Source organism: Triticum dicoccoides, chromosome 4A (assembly GCF_002162155.2).
Source record: "Triticum dicoccoides isolate Atlit2015 ecotype Zavitan chromosome 4A, WEW_v2.0, whole genome shotgun sequence".
Lineage (NCBI taxonomy): Eukaryota > Viridiplantae > Streptophyta > Magnoliopsida > Poales > Poaceae > Triticum > Triticum dicoccoides.
Window position 1 is genome coordinate 88563950 of NC_041386.1, and position 14710 is coordinate 88578659.

Here is a 14710-nt window from a genome sequence, read left to right on the forward strand (position 1 = left end):
CGCCCCTCCTAGGCCGGCCAACTCCTCCCCCTCTCCTTTATATACAGGGGCAGGGGGCACCCCAAAGACACAACAGTTGTTTCTTACCCATGTGTGGTGCCCCCCTCCACAGTTTACTCCTCTGGTCATATTGTCGTAGTGCTTAGGCGAAGCCCTATGCAGACCACATCCACCATCACCGTTGCCACGCTGACCTGCTGACGGAACTCTCCCTCGACCCTCTACTAGATCAAGAGTTTGAGGGACGTCATCAAGCTGAACGTGCGCTAAACACGGAGGTGTCGTACGTTCGATACCTGGATCCATTGGATCGTGAAGACGTTCGACTACATCAACCGTGTTAACCTAACGCTTCCGCTTTCGGTCTAGGAGGGTACATGGACAAACTCTCCCTGTCTCATTGCTATGCATCTCCTAGATATATCTTGCATGATCGTTGGATTTTTTTTGAAATTGCATGCTACATTCCCCAACAGGTGGTGGTGCCAAGTGCAGCTAGATCCGCGCAAGGCCGCCACGAGAATAACTACTTGCCTGGTTCAAATAATGATGACCTAGGATATGAAGTTGTTACCTTTTCACAATAAAATTGAGCGACAGAGTGTGGATGTCTGCATGATCATTATCATGCTGATTATGAGCTACCATTAGTTACAATTTTTTTATCTTAAATCGTTCCTCTAGAAATGTGATGGACTCATGCTTCTACATATCTGTATCTCATAAACACAAGGCTAGCCTTGTTTTCACAAGCCACGGTACTTGCTCAAGGACGAGCAAGACTTAAGCTTGGGGGAGTTGATGATTCCAATTTAGGTGATATTTTTGCAAAGTTTTTTGTGCCTACATGGTAGGCTTTGTGGAATTTTATCGCGTTCGCGCACTTCTTTTTGTTGATAATCCCCCAGTAACATCTTTTGGATCAATTAACATTTAATGGAGAACATCCTCCGAAATGGTGGTGGGATCACGCATTTAAGGTGATGATCAATTTCCATAAAATAATCAAGCAAGAAGGCCAAAGGAATGGACATTGTCGCACTCTCAACAAGAAAGACGACATTCCATACGACAGCGAGTGCCCGTGTGAGCAGTCGTTGGCACGTCGCTGCCGCTGGATCAAGTATTTTCACCCCATCGAATCAAATCATGGGCCAGATGCCCATAGACACCAGAAACTCATCTATAAGGCAGAACCATAGCCTCTGAATTTCATTTGGAGGAGGAATTAGCAAGGAGAAGGAGGGAGTCCTTCCCATCGCGAGGAAGGGTACACCATCATCGCCACTCTCATCGTCATCATCATCCACATCCTTATCATCTACAACATCAAGAACCCTAGTGGATGCTTTGGTGTATCATTTGAATCCCTCATCCATGGATTCCATTACCACTGTCATGATGTTTGTTGTCCTCACGTGTGACTAGACCATAAATTCTCGGGGATATGGATGAACCTTTTTATGTGTAGGAATTGGAATGTTTATTGTGGATATGAGATCCCCTATTGAATGCTTAGTTTAATAACTTCTGAATGTTGTGAAGGGGCCCACTCAACATTTGTGCCTTATGGACACGAAGTATGTCATTGTCGCTGTAAAGGTATAGGACACGTGGGTAATTGATACGTCTCCAACGTATCTGTAATTTGTTATTGTTACATGTTGTTATATTATCATTCTTGGATGTTTTATAATCATTTTATATCATTTTTGGTACTAACCTATTAACATTGTGCGAAGTGCCAGCTATTGTTTTCTGCATGTTTTTTACATCGCACGAAATCAATACCAAACGGAGTCCAAACGCAGTGAAAATTTTTGTGGTTTTTTTCGACCAGAAGACATCCAATGGGCCGGAGAAGCGCCTAGGGGTGTGATACGTCTCCAATGTATCTATAATTTTTTATTGTTCCATGCTATATTATTTCCTGTTTTGGACATTATTGGGCTTTATTATACACTTTTATATTATTTTTCGGACTAACCGATTAACTGGAGTCCCAGCCCAGAATTGTTGTTTTTTTTGCCTATTTCCGAGTTTCGCAGAAAAAGGATATCAAACAGAGTCCAAACGGAATGAAAATTTCAGGAACGTGATTTTCGGAACGAACATGATCCAGATGACTTGGACCCTACGTCAAGAAAGCAACCAGGAGGGCACGAGGTAGGGGGCGAGCCTACCCCCCCAGGCGCGCCCTCCACCCTCGTGGGGCCCATGTTGCTCCACCGACGTACTTCTTCCTCCTATATATACCTATGTACCCCCAAACTACCATATACGGAGCCAAAACCCTAATTCCACTACCGTAACTTTATGTACCCATGAGATCCCATATTGGGGCCTTTTCCGGAGCTCCGCCGGAGGGGGCATCGATCATGGAGGGCTTCTACATCAAAACCATAGCCTCTCCGATGAAGTGTGAGTAGTTTACTTCAGACCTTGGGGTCCATAGTTATTAGCTAGATGGCTTCTTCTCTCTTTTTGGATCTCAATACAAAGTTCTCCTCGATCTTCTTGGGGTTTATTTCATATTTCATATAGGCACGTATTTTATTGTTGCCATTGAGGATAACAAGATGGGGTTTATTTCATATTGCATGAGTTTATCCCTCTACATCATGTCATCTTGCTTAAAGTGTTACTCTATTCTTTTGAACTTAATACTCTAGATCCATGCTGGATAGCGGTGGATGTGTGGAGTAATAGTAGTAGACGCAGGCAGGAGTCTATCTAGTTGTCTCGGACGTGATGCCTATATACATGATCATACCTAGATATTCTCATAACTATGCTCAATTCTGTCAATTGCTCAACAGTAATTTGTTTACCCACCATAATACTTATGCTCTCGAGAGAAGCCACTAATGAAACCAATGGCCCCCAGGTTTATTTTACATCATATTAATCTTCCGGCAACAACCTATTTCCTTTTCCGTTTATTTCGCTTTCTTTACTTTGCATCTTTATCATAAAAATACCAAAAATATTATCTTATCATATCTATCAAATCTCACTTTCGTAAGTGACCGTGAAGGGATTGACAACCCCTTTATTGCATTGGTTGCGAGGATTTTATTTGTTTGTGTAGGTGTGAGGGACTCGTGCGTGGCCTCCTACTGGATTATACCTTGGTTCTCAAAAACTGAGGGAAATACTTACGCTACTTTCCTGCATCACCCTTTCCTCTTCAAGGGAAAACCAATGCAGTGCTCAAGAGGTAGCAAGAAGGATTTCTGGCGCCGTTGCTGGGGAGTCTACGCAAAAGTCAACAATACCAAGTACCCATCACAAACCCTTATCTCCCGCATTACATTATTTGTCATTTGCCTCTCGTTTTCCTCTCCCTTGCCGTTTTATTCGCCCTCTCTCTCCGTCCTCCTTCTCTTTCTCTATTTACCTCTTTTTGCCCGTCTCTTGTTTGCTTGTGTGTTGGATTGCTTGCTTGTCACGACGGCTCAAGATAATACCAAATTGTGTGACTTTACTAATACCAACAACAATGATTTTATTAGCACTCCGATTTCTCCTCTTACCGATGCTGAATCTTGTGAAATTAAAGCTGCTTTGCTGAATCTTGTCATGAAAGATCTGTTTTCCGGCCTTCCTAGTGAAGATGCCGCTACCCATCTAAACAACTTTGTTGATTTGTGTGATATGCAAAAGAAGAAAGATGTGGACAATGATCTTGTTAAATTGAAGCTATTTCCTTTTTCGCTTAGAGATCGTGCTAAAGCTTGGTTTTCGTCTTTGCCTAAAAATAGTATTGATTCGTGGAATAAGTGCAAAGATGTTTTTATCTCTAAGTATTTTCCTCCCGCTAAGATCATCTCTCTTAGAAATGATATCATGAATTTTAAGCAACTTGATCATGAACATGTTGCACAAGCTTGGGAGAGGATGAAATTAATGATACGTAATTGCCCTACACATGGTTTGAATTTATGGATGATTATACAATTTTTTTATGCCGGATTGAATTTTGCTTCTATAAATCTTTTAGATTCGGCCGCGGGAGGCACTTTTATGGAAATCACTTTAGGAGAAGCTACTAAACTCCTAGATAATATTATGGTTAATTATTCTCAATGGCACACTGAAAGATCTACTAATAAGAAAGTGCATGCGATAAAAGAAATTAATATTTTGAGTGGAAAGATGGATGAACTTATGAAATTATTTGCTAATAAAAGTGTTTCTTCTGATCCTAATGATATGCCTTTGTCTACTTTAATTGAGAATAATAATGAATCTATGGACGTGAATTTTGTTGGTAGGAATAATTTTGGTAACAACGCGTATAGAGGAAACTTTAATCCTAGGCCGTATCCTAGTAATTCCTCTAATAATTATGGTAATTTCTACAACAATTCTTATGGAAGTTTTAATAAGATACCCTCTGATTTTGAATCTAATATTAAAGAATTTATTACTTCCCAAAATAATTTCAATGCTTTGATTGAAGAAAAAAATGCTTAAGATTGATGAGTTGGCTAGGAACGTTGATAGAATTTCTCTTGATATTAATTATTTGAAACTTAGATCTATTCCACCTAAGCATGATATCATTGAGTCTCTCAAAGCCATGATAATTTCCATTGATGAGTGCAAAGAAAGAACCGCTAGGATGCGTGCTAAGAAAGATTGCTTTATAAAAGCGTGTTCTTCTAGTTTCCATGCTAATAAAGATGAAGATCTAAAAGTTATTGATGTGTCCCCTATTAAATCTTTGTTTTTCAATATGAATCTTGATAATGATGGGACTGAATATGATCCACCTTCACCTAGAAGACTTTCCAAAAATTCGGAGTCTTTAGATCTTGATGCTAAAATTGTTAAAAGTGGGATTGAAGAAGTCAAAACTTTAAATATCAATGAACCCACTATTTTGGATCTCAAGGAATTTAATTATTATAATTGATATTTAATAGATTCTATTTCCTTGTAGCAATCCGTGATAAATTCTCCTCATGCTTATAGTCAAAATAAAGCCTTTACCAAACATATCGTTGATGCTTTGATGCAATCTTATGAAGAAAAACTTGAGTTGGAAGTTTCTATCCCTAGAAAACTTTATGACGAGTGAGAACCTACTATTAAAATTAAAATTAAAGATCATGAATGCTATGCTTTGTGTGATTTTGGTGCTAGTGTTTCCACGATTCCAAAGACTTTGTGTGATTTGCTAGGTTTCCGTGATTTTGATGATTGCTCTTTAAACTTGCACCTTGCGGGTTCAACTATTAAGAAACCTATGGGAAGAATTAATGATGTTCTTATTGTTGCAAATAGGAATTATGTGCCCGTAGATTTTATTGTTCTTGGCATAGATTGCAATCCTTCATGTCCTATTATTCTTGGTAGACCTTTCCTTAGAACGATTGGTGCAATTATTGATATGAAGAAGGGAATATTAGATTCCAATTTCCATTAAGGAAAGGCATGTAACACTTCCCTAGAAAGAAAATTAAATTACCATATGAATCTATTATGAGAGCCACTTATGGATTGCCTACCAAAGATGGCAATACCTAGATCTATCCTTGCTTTTATGCCTAGCTAGGGGCGTTAAACGATAGCGCTTGTTGGGAGGCAACCCAACTTTATTTTTATTCCTTGTTTTTTGATACTGTTTAGTAATAAATAATCTATCTAGCGTCTGTATTGATTGTTTTTTTGTGTTTAATTAGTGTTTGTGCCAAGTAGAACCGTTGGGAAGACTTGGGGAAAGTCTTTTTAATCTTGCTGTAAAAAACAGAAACTTTAGCGCTCACGAGAATTGCTGCCATTTTTATTTGAAAAGTGATATTTAGTTAACTATTTTTTAATATGATTAATAGATAAATTACTCACATCCAGAAATTTATTTTAGAATTTTTGGGGTTCCAGAACTTGTGTTAGCTACAGATTACTACAGACTGTTCTGTTTTTGACAGATTCTGTTTTTCGTGTGTTGTTTGCTTATTTTGATGAATCTATGGCTAGTAAAATAGTTTATAAACCATATAGAAGTTGGAATACAGTAGGTTTAACACCAATATAAATAAAGAATGAGTTCATTACCGTACCTTGAAGTGGTGTTTTGTTTTCTTTCGCTAACGGAGCTCACGAGATTTTCTACTTTAAGTTTTGTGTTGTGAAGTTTTCAAGTTTTGGGAAAAAGATTTGATGGATTATGGAACAAGGAGTGGCAAGAGCCTAAGCTTGGGTATTCCCATGGCACCCCAAGATAATCTAAGGACACCTAAAAGCCCAAGCTTGGGGATGCCCCGGAAGGCATCCCCTCTTTCGTCTACTTCCATCGGTAACTTTACTTGGAGCTATATTTTTATTTACCACATGATATGTGTTTTGCTTGGAGCGTCTTGTATTATTTGAGTCTTTATTTTTAAGTTTTCCACAATCATCCTTGCTGTACACACCTTTTGGGAGAGACACACATGATTCGTAAATTGTTAGAATACTCTATGTGCTTCACTTATATCTTTTGAGTTATATAGTATTTGCTCTAGTGCTTCACTTATATCTTTTAGGGCACGGTGGTGGATTTGTTTTATAAAAACTATTGTTCTCTGATGCTTCACTTAGATTATTTTGAGAGTCCTACAAAACAGCGTGGTAATTTTCTTTAATTATGTTAGGCATTCAAGATCATTTTTTTTCTTATGAGTGTGTTGAATACTATGAGAAGTTTGATACTTGATAATTGTTTTGAGATATGGAGATGGTGATATTAGAGTCGTGCTAGTTGAGTAGTTCTGAATTTTATAAATGCATGTGTTGAAGTTTGTGATTCCCGTAGCATGCACGTATGGTGAACCGTTATGTGAAGAAGTTGGGGCATGAATTATTTATTGATTGTCTTCCTTATGAGTGGCAGTTGGGGACGAGCGATGGTCTTTTCCTACCAATCTATCCCCCTAGGAACATGCGCGTAGTACTTTTCTTCGATAACTAATAGATTTTTGCAATAAGTATGTGAGTTCTTTATGACTAATGTTGAGTCCATGGATTATACACACTCTCACCCTTCCACCATTGCTAGTGATACGTCTCCAACGTATCTATAATTTTTGATTGCTCCATGCTATATTATCTACTGTTTTGGACATTATTGGGCTTTATTATCCACTTTTATATTATTTTTGGGACTAACCTACTAACCGGGGGTCCAGCCCAGAATTGCTGTTTTTTTTGCCTATTTTAGGGTTTCGAAGAAAAGGAATATCAAACAGAGTCCAAACAGAATGAAACCTTCAGGAATGTGATTTTCTCACCGAACATGATCTAGGAAACTTGGACCCTACGTCAAGACACAAAAGAGGAGGCCACGAGGTAGGAGGCGCGCCTACCCCCCAGGCGCGCCCTCCACCCTCGTGGTCCCCCTGTTGCTCCACCGACGTACTCCTTCCTCGTATATATACCTACGTACCCACAAACGATCAGATACGGAGCCAAAAACCCTAATTCCATCGCTGCAACTTTCTGTATCCACAAGATCCCATCTTGGGGCCTGTTCTGGAGCTCCACCGGAGGGGGCATCGATCACGGAGGGCTTCTACATCATCACCATAGCCCCTCCGATGAAGTGTGGGTAGTTCACCTCAGATCTACGGGTCCATAGTTATTAGCTAGATGGCTTCTTCTCTCTTTTTGGATCTCAATACAATGTTCTCCCCCTCCCTTGTGGAGATCTATTCGATGTAATCTTCTTTTTGCGGTGTGTTTGTTGAGACCGATGAATTGTGGGTTTATGATCAAGTCTATCATTGAAAAATATTTGAATCTTCTATGAATTATTTTATGTATGATTGGTTATCTTTGCAAGTCTCTTCGAATTATCAGTTTCGTTTGGCCTACTAGATTGATCTTTCTTGCAATGGGAGAAGTGCTTAGCTTTGGGTTCAATCTTGCGGTGTCCTTTCCCAGTGACAGTAGGGGCAGCAAGGCACGTATTGTATTGTTGCCATCGAGGATAACAGGATGGTTTTTTACCATATTGCATGAATTTATCCCTCTACATCATGTCATCTTGCTTAAGGCGTTACTCTGTTCTTATGAACTTCATACTCTAGATGCATGCTGGATAGCAGTCGATGTGTGGAGTAATAGTAGTAGATGTAGTAAGGAGTCGGTCTACTTGTCTTGGACCTAATGCCTATATACATGATCATACCTAGATATTCTCATAACTATGCTCAATTCTGTCAATTGCTCAACAGTAATTTGTTCACCCACCGTAAAATACTTATGCTCTTGAGAGAAGCCACCAGTGAAACCTATGGCCCCCGGGCTATCTTCTATCATATTAATCTTCCAATACTTAGTTATTTTCATTGCTTTTATTTTACTTTGCATCTTTATCATAAAAATACCAAAAACATTATCTTATCATATCTATCAGATCTCACTCTCGTAAGTGACCGTGTAGGTATTGACAACCCCTTATCGCGTTGGTTGCGAGGATTTATTTGTTTTGTGTAGGTGCGAGGGACTCGCGCGTAGCCTCCTACTGGATTGATACCTTGGTTCTCAAAAACTGAGGGAAATACTTACGCTACTCTGCTGCATCACCCTTTCCTCTTCAAGGGAAAACCAACGCAAGTGCTCAAGAGGTAGCAAGAAGGATTTCTGGCGCCGGTGCCAGGGAGATCTACGCAAAAGTCAACATACCAAGTACCCATCACATACCCTTATATATCTCCCGCATTACATTATTTGCCATTTGCCTCTCCCCCACTTCACCCTTGCCGTTTTATTCGCCCTCTCTCTCTCTCTCTATACTCCCTCTCTTTTCCGTTCGCCTCTTTTCTATTTGTTTGTCGTTACAGCGAGTCCTCTATCTTCTCCGTTATCTCCCGAGAATGAAGTTCTAAATTTTAAACAAAGGGAGGGAGAAAATCTAAAAGACGCTTGGTATAGAATTTGCAATGCTCAAAATAGATCTACCAGGAAGCAATCTACTTTCGTTCTTCTTTGCAATTTTTATGTAGGCGTTACTCCTTGGCACAGATATATTCTTGATACCATTACCGGAGGGAACTTCTTGGGTAGCCATACTTTTGATTCTTATAATGCTATGATAGATTTGTTTGGCTCACCACCTCTTTTGGTTAATGGAACTATGTTAACTTTGGAGCATGTAATGCAAAACCCTGAAATTATTGAAAAAAAAGTTGCTACTATTGAGTTAATTGAAAATTTCAATAAAAAGATCCACAACCAAATTACCCAATATGGATCTAAAGTAGGAGTAACTTTGAATAATATTAAAGAGAAGGAACCTATAGTTAATGAAAGAATAAATCATGATTCCACTAGAACTGATAAACTTGAGGGTATCATTACCAACTTGGGAACCGCCTTTTCTTCCGTAAAGAATACTCCAAGTCCTCCAACTAAAATTGCCAAGCTTATGTATGTTCCTAAAAATAAAGGTGATTTCTCTAGCAAAGAAACTGCGGATCTCAAATCTATAAGTGTTCATCCTAATCTTTTTGCTATTATTAAGGAACCATTTGTTAATAATGATTTTTTTGATCTTGTGCTTAAAAGTTTTATAATCTATAAAAATAAAGAAATTCCTAAAGACGGTAGATGTATCATTGAATAATTGCCTACCAAAGATGGCAATACCTAGATCTATCCTTGCTTTTTATGCCTAGCTAGGGGCGTTAAACGATAGCGCTTGTTGGGAGGCAACCCAATTTTATTTTTATTTCTTGCTTTTTTCTCCTGTTTAGTAATAAATAATTTATCTAGCCTCTGTTTTGGTTGTGTTTTTTGTGTTTAGTTAGTGTTTGTGCCAAGTAGAACCGTTGGGAAGACTTGGGGAAAGTCTTGTTAATCTTGCTGTAAAAAACAGAAACTTTAGCGCTCACGAGAAATGCTGCTATTTTAATTTGGAAAGTGCTATTTAGTTAATTCTTTTTGAAGTTGATTAATAGATAAATTATTCACGTTCAGAAATTTATTTTAGAATTTTTGGGGTTCTAGATCTTGTGCTAGCTACAGATTACTACAGACTGTTCTGTTTTTGACAGATTCTGTTTTTCGTGTGTTGTTTGTTTATTTTGATGAATCTATGGATAGTAAAATAGTTTATAAACCACAGCTAAGTTGTAATACAGTAGGATTAACACCAATATAAATAAATAATGAGTTCATTACAGTACCTTGAAGTGGTCTTTTATTTTCTTTCGCTAACGGAGCTCACGAGATTTTCTTCTTTAAGTTTTGTGTTGTGAAGTTTTCAAGTTTTGGGTAAAGATTTGATGGATTATGGAACAAGAAGTGGCAAGAGCCTAAGCTTGGGGATGCCCATGGAACCCCCAAGATAATCTAAGGACACCTAAAAGCCAAAGCTTGGGGATGCCCCGGAAGGCATCCCCTCTTTCGTCTACTTCTATCGGTAACTTTACTTGGAGCTATATTTTTATTCACCACATGATATGTGTTTTGCTTGGAGCGTCGTGCATGATTTGAGTCTTTATTTGTTAGTTTACCACAATCATATTTTCTGTACACACCTTTTGAGAGAGACACACATGATTCGGAAATTATTAGAATACTCTATGTGCTTCACTTATATCTTTTGAGTTATATAGTTTTGCTCTAGTGCTTCACTTATATCTTTTAGAGCACGGTAGTGGATTTGTTTTATAGAAACTATTGATCTCTCATGCCTCACTTAGATTATTTTTGAGAGTCTTAAATAGCATGGTAATTTCCTTAAATAATCCTTATACGCTAGGTATACAAGATTAATAATAAAATTCTCTTATGAGTGTGTTGAATACTATGAGAAGTTTGATGCTTGATAATTGTTTTGAGATATGGAGATGGTGATATTAGAGTCATGCTAGTTGGGTAGTTGTGAATTTGAGAAATACTTGTGTTAAAGTTTGTGATTCACGTAGCATGCACGTATGGTGAACCGTTATGTGATGAAGTCAGAGCATGATTTATTTATTGATTGTCTTCCTTATGAGTCGCGGTCGGGGACGAGCGATGGTCTTTTCCTACCAATCTATCCCCCTAGGAGGATGCACGTAATATTTTCTTTGATAACTTGTAGATTTTTGCAATAAGTATATGAGTTCTTTATGACTAATGTTGAGTCCATGGATCATACACACTCTCACCCTTCCATCATTGCTAGCCTCTCTAATACCACACACCTTTCGCCGGTATCATACACCCACCATATACCTTCCTCAAAACAGCCACCATACCTACCTATCATGGCATTTCCATAGCCATTCCGAGATATATTGCCATGCAACTTTCCACCGTCCCGTCTATTATGACACGCTCCATCATTGTCATATTACTTTGCATGATCATGTAGTTGACATCGTATTTGTGGCAAAGCCACCGTTCATATTCTTTCATACATGTCACTCTTGATTCATTGCATATCCCGGTACACCGCCGGAGGCATTCACATAGAGTCATATTTTTTTCTAAGTACCGAGTTGTAATTCTTGAGCTGAAGAAAATAAAAGTGTGATGATCATCATTATTAGAGCATTGTCCCAAGTGAGGAAAGGATGATGGAGACTATGATTCCCCCACAAGTCGGGATGAGACTCCGGACGAAAAAAGGCCATAAAAATAGAAAAGGCCCAAATAAAAAAATATGAGAGAAAAAAAGAGAGAAGGGACGATGCTACTATCCTTTTACCACACTTGTGCTTCAAAGTAGCACTATGATCTTCATGATAGAGAGTCTCCTATGTCGTCACCTTCATATACTAGTGGGATTTTTTCATTATAGAACTTGGCTTGTATATTCCAATGATGGGCTTCCTCAAAATGCCCTAGGTCTTCGTTAGCAAGCAAGTTGGATGCACACCCACTTAGTTTATTTTTGAGCTTTCATATACTTATAGCTCTAGTGCATCCGTTGCATGGCAATCCCTACTCGCTCACATTGATATCTATTGATGGGCATCTCCATAGCCCGTTGATACGCCTAGTTGATGTGAGACTATCTTGTCCTTTTTGTCTCCTCCACAACCACCATTCTATTCCACCTAAAGTGCTATATCCATGGCTCACGCTCATGTATTGCGTGAAGATTGATTTTTTTTAGAATGTCAAAAGTATGAAACAATTGCTTGGCTTGTCATCGGGGTTGTGCATGATTTAAATACTTTGTGTGGTGAAGATAGAGCATAGCCAGACTATATGATTTTGTAGGGATAACTTTCTTTGGCCATATTATTTTGAAGAGACATAATTGCTTAGTTAGTATGCTTGAAGTATTATTATTTTTATGTCAATATTAAACTTTTGTCTTGAATCTTTCGGATCTGAATATTCATGCCACAATTAAGAAGAATTACATTGAAATTATGCCAAGTAGCATTCCACATCAAAAATTCTGTTTTTATCATTTACCTACTCGAGGACGAGCAAGAATTAAGCTTGGGGATGCTTGATACGTCTCCAACATATCTATAATTTTTGATTGCTCCATGCTATATTATCTAATGTATAGGACATTATTGGGCTTTATTATCCACCTTTATATTAATTTTGGGACTAACCTACTAACTGGAGGCCCAACCCAGAATTGCTGTTTTTTTGCCTATTTAAGGGTTTCGAAGAAAAGGAATATCAAACGGAGTCCAAACGGAATGAAACCTTCGGGAACGTGATTTTCTCACCGAACATGATCTAGGAGACTTGGACCCTAGTAAAGCAACCAACAGGGAAGCCACGAGGTAGGGGGCGCGCCTACCCCCCAGGCGCGCCCTCCACCCTCGTGGGCCCCCTGTTGCTCCACCGACATACTTCTTCCTCCTATATATACCTACATACCCCGAAACGATCAGATACGGAGCCAAAACCCTAATTCCACCACCGTAACTTTCTATATACACGAGATCCCATCTTGGGGCCTGTTCCGGAGCTCCGCAGGAGGGGGCATCGATCATGGAGGGCTTCTACATCAACACCATAGCCTCTCCGATGAAGTGTGAGTAGTTTACCTCAGATCTACGGGTCCATAGTTATTAGCTAGACGACTTCTTCTCTCTTTTGGATCTCAATACAAAGTTCTCCTCAATCTTCTTGGAGATCTATTCGATGTAATCTTCTTTTGCGGTGTGTTTGTCGAGATCTGATGAATTGTGGGTTTATGATCCAGATTATCTATGAACAATATTTGATTCTCCTCTGGATTCTTTTATGTATGATTGGTTTATCTTTGCAAGTCTCTTCGAATTATCAGTTTGGTTTGGCCTACTAGATTGATCTTTCTTGCAATGGGAGAAGTGCTTAGCTTTGGGTTCAATCTTGCGGTGTCCTTTCCCAGTGACAGTAGGGGCAGCAAGGCACGTATTGTATTGTTGCCATCGAGGATAACAAGATGGTTTTTTTATCATATTGCATGAATTTATCCCTCTACATCATGTCATCTTGCTTAAGGCGTTACTCTGTTCTTATGAACTTAATACTCTAGATGCATGCTGGATAGCGGTCGATGTGTGGAGTAATAGTAGTAGATGCAGGCAGGAGTCTTTCTACTTGTCTTGGACGTGACGCCTATATACATAATCATACCTAGATATTCTCATAACTATGATCAATTCTATCAATTGCTCAACAGTAATTTGTTCACCCACCGTAAAATACTTATGCTCTTGAGAGAAGCCACTAGTGAAACCTATGGCCCCCGGGTCTATCTTCTATCATATTAATCTTCCAATACTTAGTTATTTTCATTGCTTTTATTTTACTTTGCATCTTTATCATAAAAATACCAAAAATATTATCTTATCATATCTATCAGATCTCACTCTCGTAAGTGACCATGTAGGGATTGACAACCCCTTATCGCGTTGGTTGCGAGGATTTATTTGTTTTGTGTAGGTACGAGGGACTCGCGCGTAGCCTCCTACTGGATAGATACCTTGGTTCTCAAAAACCGAGGGAAATACTTACGCTACTCTTCTGCATCACCCTTTCCTCTTCAAGGGAAAACCAACGCAAGTGCTCAAGAGGTAGCAGCTAGCCTCTCTAATAGCGCACACCTTTCGCTGGTATCATACACCCACCATATACCTTCCTAAAAACAGCCACCATACCTACCTATCATGGCATTTCCATAGCCATTCCGAGATATATTGCCATGCAACTTTCCACCGTTCCGTTTACTATGACACGCTCCATCATTGTCATATTGCTTTGCATGATCATGTAGTTGACATTTTAGTTGTCGCAAGGCCACCGTTCATAATTCTTTCGTACAAGTCACTCATGCATCATTGCTATCCCGGAATACCGCCGGAGGCATTCATATAGAGTCATACCTTGTTCTAGTATCGAGTTGTAATCATTGTGTTGTAAATAAATAGAAGGGTGATGATCATCATTCATAGAGTATTGTCCCCCCAAAAAGGAGAAAGTCCAAAAAAAGAAGGCCCAAAAAATAAATAATAAAAAGGGACAATACTACTATCCTTTTTCCACACTTGTGCTTCAAAGTAGCACCATGATCTTCAGGATAGAGAGTCTCCTATGTTATCACTTTCATATACTAGTGGGAATTTTTCATTATAGAACTTGGCTTTTATATTCCAATGATGGCTTCCTCAAAATGCCCTAGGTCTTCGTGAGCAAGCGAGTTGGATGCACACCCACTTAGTTCTTTTTGTTTAGCTTTCATATACTTATAGCTCTAGTGCATCCGTTGCATGGA